This window comes from Hydra vulgaris, chromosome 08 (assembly GCF_038396675.1).
Source record: "Hydra vulgaris chromosome 08, alternate assembly HydraT2T_AEP".
In the NCBI taxonomy this organism is placed as follows: domain Eukaryota; kingdom Metazoa; phylum Cnidaria; class Hydrozoa; order Anthoathecata; family Hydridae; genus Hydra; species Hydra vulgaris.
In genome coordinates, this window is record NC_088927.1 from 26024859 (window position 1) to 26032500 (window position 7642).

General features: G+C 23.1%; 1 long non-coding RNA gene across 1 annotated transcript; it reads right to left on the bottom strand.

The window, feature by feature from the left end:
• Nucleotides 1-2370: 2370 nt before the first annotated feature.
• On the bottom strand, nt 2371-3329 carry LOC136083709 (uncharacterized). Its single transcript, XR_010640012.1, has 2 exons — nt 3244-3329; nt 2371-2562 (listed from the first exon to the last, which is right to left on the bottom strand). It is a non-coding gene; the product is annotated as an uncharacterized LOC136083709 (long non-coding RNA).
• Between the last annotated feature and the right edge of the window lie 4313 nt (nt 3330-7642).

Below are 7642 nucleotides of genomic sequence, written 5' to 3' on the forward strand. Positions count from 1 at the left end.
ATATATATATATATATATATATATATATATATATATATATACTGAAATATAGGCAGATTTAAGTTTATAAACTTTAGTGTCAACAAATTACAGGCCGTTTTTCATGTTAAATACACAAAATATATATCTAATATAATATATATCAAATATAAAATAAATCCAATATAAAATAAAACAAATCAGTAAACTTACTCAAACCAGTATCACTTACAGTGATACTAAAAAACACTTCAGTTCTTTTCAATCACTCTAAAAAATAACTTTCAGCTCTTTCCAATAGCACTTAAAAATAAAACAAAACTTGCTTAGCTGAGTTGCCTAGTTTATAAGAATCTGAAAACAGATAAGTAAAAAACCAAGAACAAACAAACATTAATTTTTTAGAACTACTGTATTTAAACAAATTAAATAAAACAAAGAATAACGCCAATTCTCCTTAAAAGCTAAAAAAAATTTTCAGCTCAAATTTGCTTGCAGACCTTGCTTGTAAAATAATATGTGAATAAGAAACACATTTAGAAAAGCCTAGAAAAAATTCATAAAAATTTACATACATTTGTTCTTTTATATCGCATAACTCCATGATATGATAAATCTGAAATGAAAAAATGTAATTGATAAGTAAATACAAAGAAAAAAATCAAATATGAATCGAAAATCAATATATCTGATAGAGATAAGATGTCATGATAAGAAAGTAGTAGTTGTTAAATATTGTTATTTCATGTTAGCTTTTAGAAAACAAATCATGTTTGTACTTCATGGTTCTAAAAATTCAAATTGAGATATAAATAAAATGTATATATGGCAAAATGATTTTTCTTGAGTGGCTTTTAGTGAATGATTAAAAGCAGTGAGTTTCAGTAATAAAACCACTTATAACTTTTAACAATGGACACCAACATTAAGGTAAGCCAAATGTAACAACATTAGTAACATAAATAACAACTTTACGCAAAATCTTGCTCAACACGTTTGCCAAGTCGCACACTTTAAAAACATGAAAACAACATAATATAAACATACATAATAACTATAAAACACAATACATTTATTCAACTTTATATAACATATACAAAAACCTCATAATATATTTATATTCACAATAGGTACATTTTATACTATTTTAATGACACATTTATAAAACAATTACATAACACATATTACCACATACATATATTTATCAAAAACTTTTTAACTATGAACATAATATATACATATAAGCAAACTATAAACATATATAACTTGAATTGCGCGAACAAAAAATTTAAAAATAACATGAAAAAATCTAAAAAGATTCATATATATGAATATATATATATGTAAAAACATATATCTCGTAATAAAATATTAAATTATAATTATATTTAATTTAAATCAAATACTTATTGAATAAAGAGCAAAAAACAGATAAAAGAACTGCAATCCTTATAACAAAATTTAACGTTTAGCAACAATAAAATGTCAGTGTTGGCTTGAAATTTTAATTTATTTTTCTAAATTTTTTAAAACAGTACAAAAAAAAGGTAATAGCATAACAGAAATGTTAATAAAATAATAATCAACATAATAGAATAAGCAAGCTATGAAATGATAGGATTTATAATATATTTGAATTATATTAATTTAGGACTTAAATAAAATAAAGATAATAAGAAAATAAGAATATAATAAAAAATAAGAATAAAACAAAATAAATTTAAAAGTAATAATAAATATTTTTATGATAAAGTTTTAATAACTTTTTTAGTACAAAAAAGTACTGTAACTGCATTGGAGATATGCGATACTGCTTCAGCAGAACGATATCTCTTCATACAACTTTTCATGTATTCCTGACTATTCCTTTTCATTCCAGACAAACTTTTTGCTAAATATTTCAAATGAAAACTTTTTTATTTAAATTTTGCTTTTACAATTTCAGTTTAAGCATGCGCTTTAAAGCAAAGATTTTCCGATTTTGATCAAATATTAAATAATACGTATTTTTGATAAATAAGTGGTATTAAACTCGAATTCGAAACTTAAAACTAAATGCGCATTTTTCTGGTATCAACGGCGGTATGTTATACGTGATCAATACTCCGAGTATTTACAATACTAGATATGCCGACTGGGTTTGTTAGCCATTTTATCGTGTCAAACGCGCATTAAAAATAGACATCAGATGCGTATAAAGACAGGTATACAATACGACGCCTATTGAGTATCAAACTCACATTTGAACACGTATAAAACACGATAACCAGAAAATATTCAATACAATTTTATTAACTAATATGAATTCATAACATAATGATAATGACTAGCAGTAAGCAACCCGTAATACGGGTTATGAGTTATTAAATCTTTAATAACAATAAAAACACATTAATAACTTGATATATTATCTAAAAAATTTAATACAAATTTATCTATAAATATTTTAACTTTGACTCCCTATCAGCAACGTCATTGCTTATAGTTAACGACGAAGACCGCATTAACATCAGTTGAGTTCTTTTTAAAATCTGTCACAACACAGGTACCAGAAACGGAAAGTCAAGTAAAGCCTGCAAATACCTAAAAAATGAAATTAAAAAAAAATTACAATTTTTAATTACAAAAGTACTATTTGCATTTTATTGTTAGTAGAATTAGGATAATAATAACAGAAAGTATATATTCTGTAACTACAGTATAATTAAAAAAGATTATAAAAAGGCTAGACAATACAATGTAGTAACACTGGCAAATAATACCACAACTTAATAAAATATTTTATTAACTTAAATACTTGGACTGAAAAGATTTTATTTATTACAATATTTGAACAATCGAGGGACAATTATAGTTAAACAATTTAAACAATTATACCATAAAATAGCAAGCAAATCGTAAAATATTTCTTAGAAATGATCTATTTTTTTCATTTGACTACTATTTTCAAGTTGCCTATAAGCATTTACATTAATAACTTCGTTGAGCCTAATACTATCTATTTCAATTTAACTATTATCATTAAACATATTACCAGTAATCTTACTATTGCTGCAACTGAATAAATGAACGTAAAAGAATCTTACAAATTGTGATCTTTTCTAATCAAAGACTTTATTTAAACTAAAGATTTATTGAAATCCATATCTTTTTATATGTTTACATACATTAGTCGTTTATCAAAAATATTAAACAACATTTATTTACATCAATTATTTTTAATTAAAAAAGAATCTTGACTACAATGCACAAAATTATTTTTACCTTAATGCATAAAAATAATAAATGCACAATCTTGTATAAAAAAATGAAGCAATGCCAATCAGTATATTTTACTCTAAATTATTATTTAAATATATATATATATATATATATATATATATATATATATATATATATATATATATATATATATATATATATATATATATATATATATATATATATATATATATATATATAGGGGAACATGGGGTAAAATAACGAATGGGGCAAGATGACAACCTACAGTTATCTCTTAAGCAAAACTAAATATAACAGTTGATTTTAGCTGAAAGGGAAGTAGATTAATTTTACTAGATTTATCAATGGTTTCTTTTTAAATATTATTTTTGTGACGAAAGCTAAGTATTAAAAAAGTTTTTCTGACATTGAGAAAAAAACTTATTATCCTCGTTTGACTTGATTTATTACATCGCTACATCACCAGCTAAAGGTAAATTTTATATTTTGGACAGACTAAGATACAGGCGTTTTTCGAAACAGTCGTCATCTTGCCCCATGTTCCCCTATATATCTATTCACATACCTTTAAAAAGTAGTATTACACTTTACACAATGAAATATGGAAATACATCATCATTTTTTTCAACTACTTTCAAAGAAATTTATTTATTTTTTCTAGTCTGTTTTTTTCTAAGAAATTTAAATATTTTTTCTAAGAAAGAATATTTATAAAGATACAGAGAAATATAAAATATACTGAAATATAGGCAGATTTATGTTTATAAACTTTTGTGTCAACAAATTACAGTCAGTTTTCCATGTTAAATACATAAAATATATATCAAATATAACATATATCAAATATCAAATAAATCCAATATAAAATAAAACAAAATAGTAAACTTACTCAAATCGGTATCAGTTATACCGTGTGAAGTAACTAAAAAACACTTCAGTTCTTTTCAATTGCTTTAAAAGTAACTTTCAGCTCTTTCCAATTGCACTAAAAAGAAATAAAAAACTTACTTAGATAAGTTGGCAAGTTCTTAAGAATCTGAAAACAAATAAGTAAAAAAACAAAGAACAAACAAACATTTATTTGTTAAAACTACTATATTTAAACAAATTAAATTTAAAAAAGTGTAACGCCAATTCTCCTTAAAGGCTAAAAAAAAACTTTCAGCTCAAATTTGCTTGCATACCTTGCTTGTAAAACCATGTGAATAAGAAACACATTTAGAAAAGCCTAGAAACTACTTAAAGATGACATATGCAAAATTGAAGTTTGAACGTTGACTGGACTAATTATTAGCAGATGTTTTTAAAAAATTCATAAAAATTTACATATATTCGTTCTTTTATATTGCATAAATCCATCATATGATAAATCTGAAATAAAAAAATGTAATCGATAAGTAAATACAAAGAAAAATATCATATATGAATCACAAATCAATATAACAGATAGAGATAAGATGTCATGATAAGAGAGTAGTAGTTGTTAAGTATTGTTATTTCATGTTAGCTTTTAGAAAACAATTCATGTTGGTACGTCATGGTTCTAAAAATTCAAATTAAGATATAAACAAAATGTATATGTGGCAAAATGACTTTTCTTGAGTGGCTTTTAGTGAATGATTAAAAGCAGTGACTTTCAATAATAAAACCACTTATAATTTTTAACAATAGACACCAACATAAAGGTAAGCCAAATGTAACAACATTAGTAACATAAATAACAACTTTATGCAAAATCTTGCTCAACACGTTTGCCAAGTCACACACTTTGAAAACATGGTCCATAAATATTATAAGAAGTGTTTATATATGTTATATAAATTTAAATAAATATATTGTGTTTTATAGTTAGTATATATGTTTATATTATGTTGTTTCTATGTCATGGAAACAACATAATATAAACATATATACTAACTATAAAACACAATATATTTATTTAAATTTGTATAACATATATAAACACTTCTTATAATATTTATATACACAATAGATACATTTTATACTATTTTAAAAATTCATTTATAAAACAATTATATAACACATATTACCACATACATATATTTATCAAAAACTTTTTAATTTTGAACATAATATAAACACATATGCAAACTATAAACATATATAACTTGAATTGTGTGAACAAAAAATTTAAAAATAACATGAAAATATCTAAAAAGGTTCATATATATTTATATATAAAGACATATATCTCATAATAAAATAATAAAATTTAAATAAATATATTGTGTTTTATAGTTAGTATATATGTTTATATTATGTTGTTTCTATGTCATGGAAACAACATAATATAAACATAAATACTAACTATAAAACACAATATATTTATTTAAATTTGTAACACATATATAAACACTTCTTATAATATTTATATACACAATAGATACATTTTATACTATTTTAAAAATTCATTTATAAAACAATTATATAACACATATTACCACATACATATATTTATCAAAAACTTTTTAATTTTGAACATAATATTAACACATATGCAAACTATAAACATATATAACTTGAATTGTGTGAACAAAAAATTTAAAAATAACATGAAAATATCTAAAAAGGTTCATATATATTTATATATAAAGACATATATCTCGTAATAAAATATCAAATTATAATCATATCTAACTTAAATCAAATACTTATTGAATAAAGAACAAAAAACAGATAAAAGAACTGCAATCCTAATAACAAAATTTAACGTTTAGCAACAATTAAAGTGTCAGTGTTGGCTCAAAATTTTAACTTATTTTTTTAAATTTTCTAAAACAGAACAAAAAAGGTAATAGCATAACAGAAATGTCAATAAAATAGCATGCGCTTTATAAGCAAAGATTTTCGTTTTTCCCCTTATTTGTTAATATTTGATCAAAATCGGATTCGATATCATATCCGATTTTGATCAAATATTATAAATTCGTATTTTTGATAAATAAGTGGTATTGAACTCGAGTTCGAAACTTAAAACTAAATGCGCATTTTTCTGGTATCAATGGCGGTATGTTATACGTGATCAATACTCAGAGTATTTACAATACTAGATATGCCGACTGGGTAATGTCTTCGAAACTGCAAATAATTTGCAAATCAATGATTTTTGTGACGTAATACGCAATTCATATCAAATAAATAAAATGTATGGGGAAATACAAATTAAATTTTTGTTAACTTAATTAACTTTTTTTGGTCAAATTTTTCTATTTCCTTGTATTGTCATCGAAAATGATTAAGTGTGCAAAATTTGAGCAAAATTGGTTGAGAAAAAAACTTTCAAAAATTGATTTCAAATTTTGTGCCACACAAACATATATATATAGAAAGTAACCTTATATAAAGCATGGAAAAACATTGTAAACCTTTTAACTTTAATTTACATTTTACCTCGTTTAAAATTTCTAATATGTTTTCACCAAAAGATCCTCTTCCTGTAGAGTTCAAATCATCCGTTGTTTATAAGTTTGTATCCGCACGATGCAATTCCTGTTATATAAACAAAAACTCTCGCCACCTTAAAACAAGGGTGATTGAACACCACAGGAGAGACAAAAACTCATACATAAACAAACAAATAATTGTTAATAGTTGTTAACAATAATTATTTTAATAATTATAATAATGACTGTTTCTCGATATCGGATTCTGCCTCTAATAAATTTGAGCTTAAGATTAAGGAAAGTTTGTTCATTAAATGGAAAAAAAAGAGATATGAACAAACAGATAAACCATTATAAAATATCACTTTCACATAAAAGTTACCATTTTATTAATCGTTTACCTTTTGTTAAATAATTTAATAACTTTTCTATTGTATAATTTTTTGCTATTACCTACTTTGTCGCAATTAATAAAAAAAAAGGTTTTTATTATTACGGGAAAAAAATTAGTCTCATTTCTTAACTGTTATATATATATATATATATATATATATATATATATATATATATATATATATATATATATATATATATATATACACGGCAGGGTCACATTTTGAAAATTTTGACATTTTACACTTTCCAACAATAAAATTATAAACAATATTACTATACTTTTTATTTGAATTCAAATTAAATAAACTATTAGATGTACTTTTAAAGTTTGATGGAACTAAATCCTTTTTTTTTTTATTATACAAGACATATCTTTCCGAAAAGACAAGTTTTTATGAACTCAAATAATATTCGCAACTTACTAATAGACATAAACCAAGATTACCGTATTTATTTTTTGAATTATCAAGACTCATTCATAAGGTATAACTTTAAAAAACAAAGACTTAAAAGTCTTTGTTTTTTCAAATTATCGCTGGTTATTTGGTTAATGTAAATAAAAAAATAAAAATGGCGACACTTGGAATACCATTAGAAGTGCCAAAGAAATCCAAGAAAAG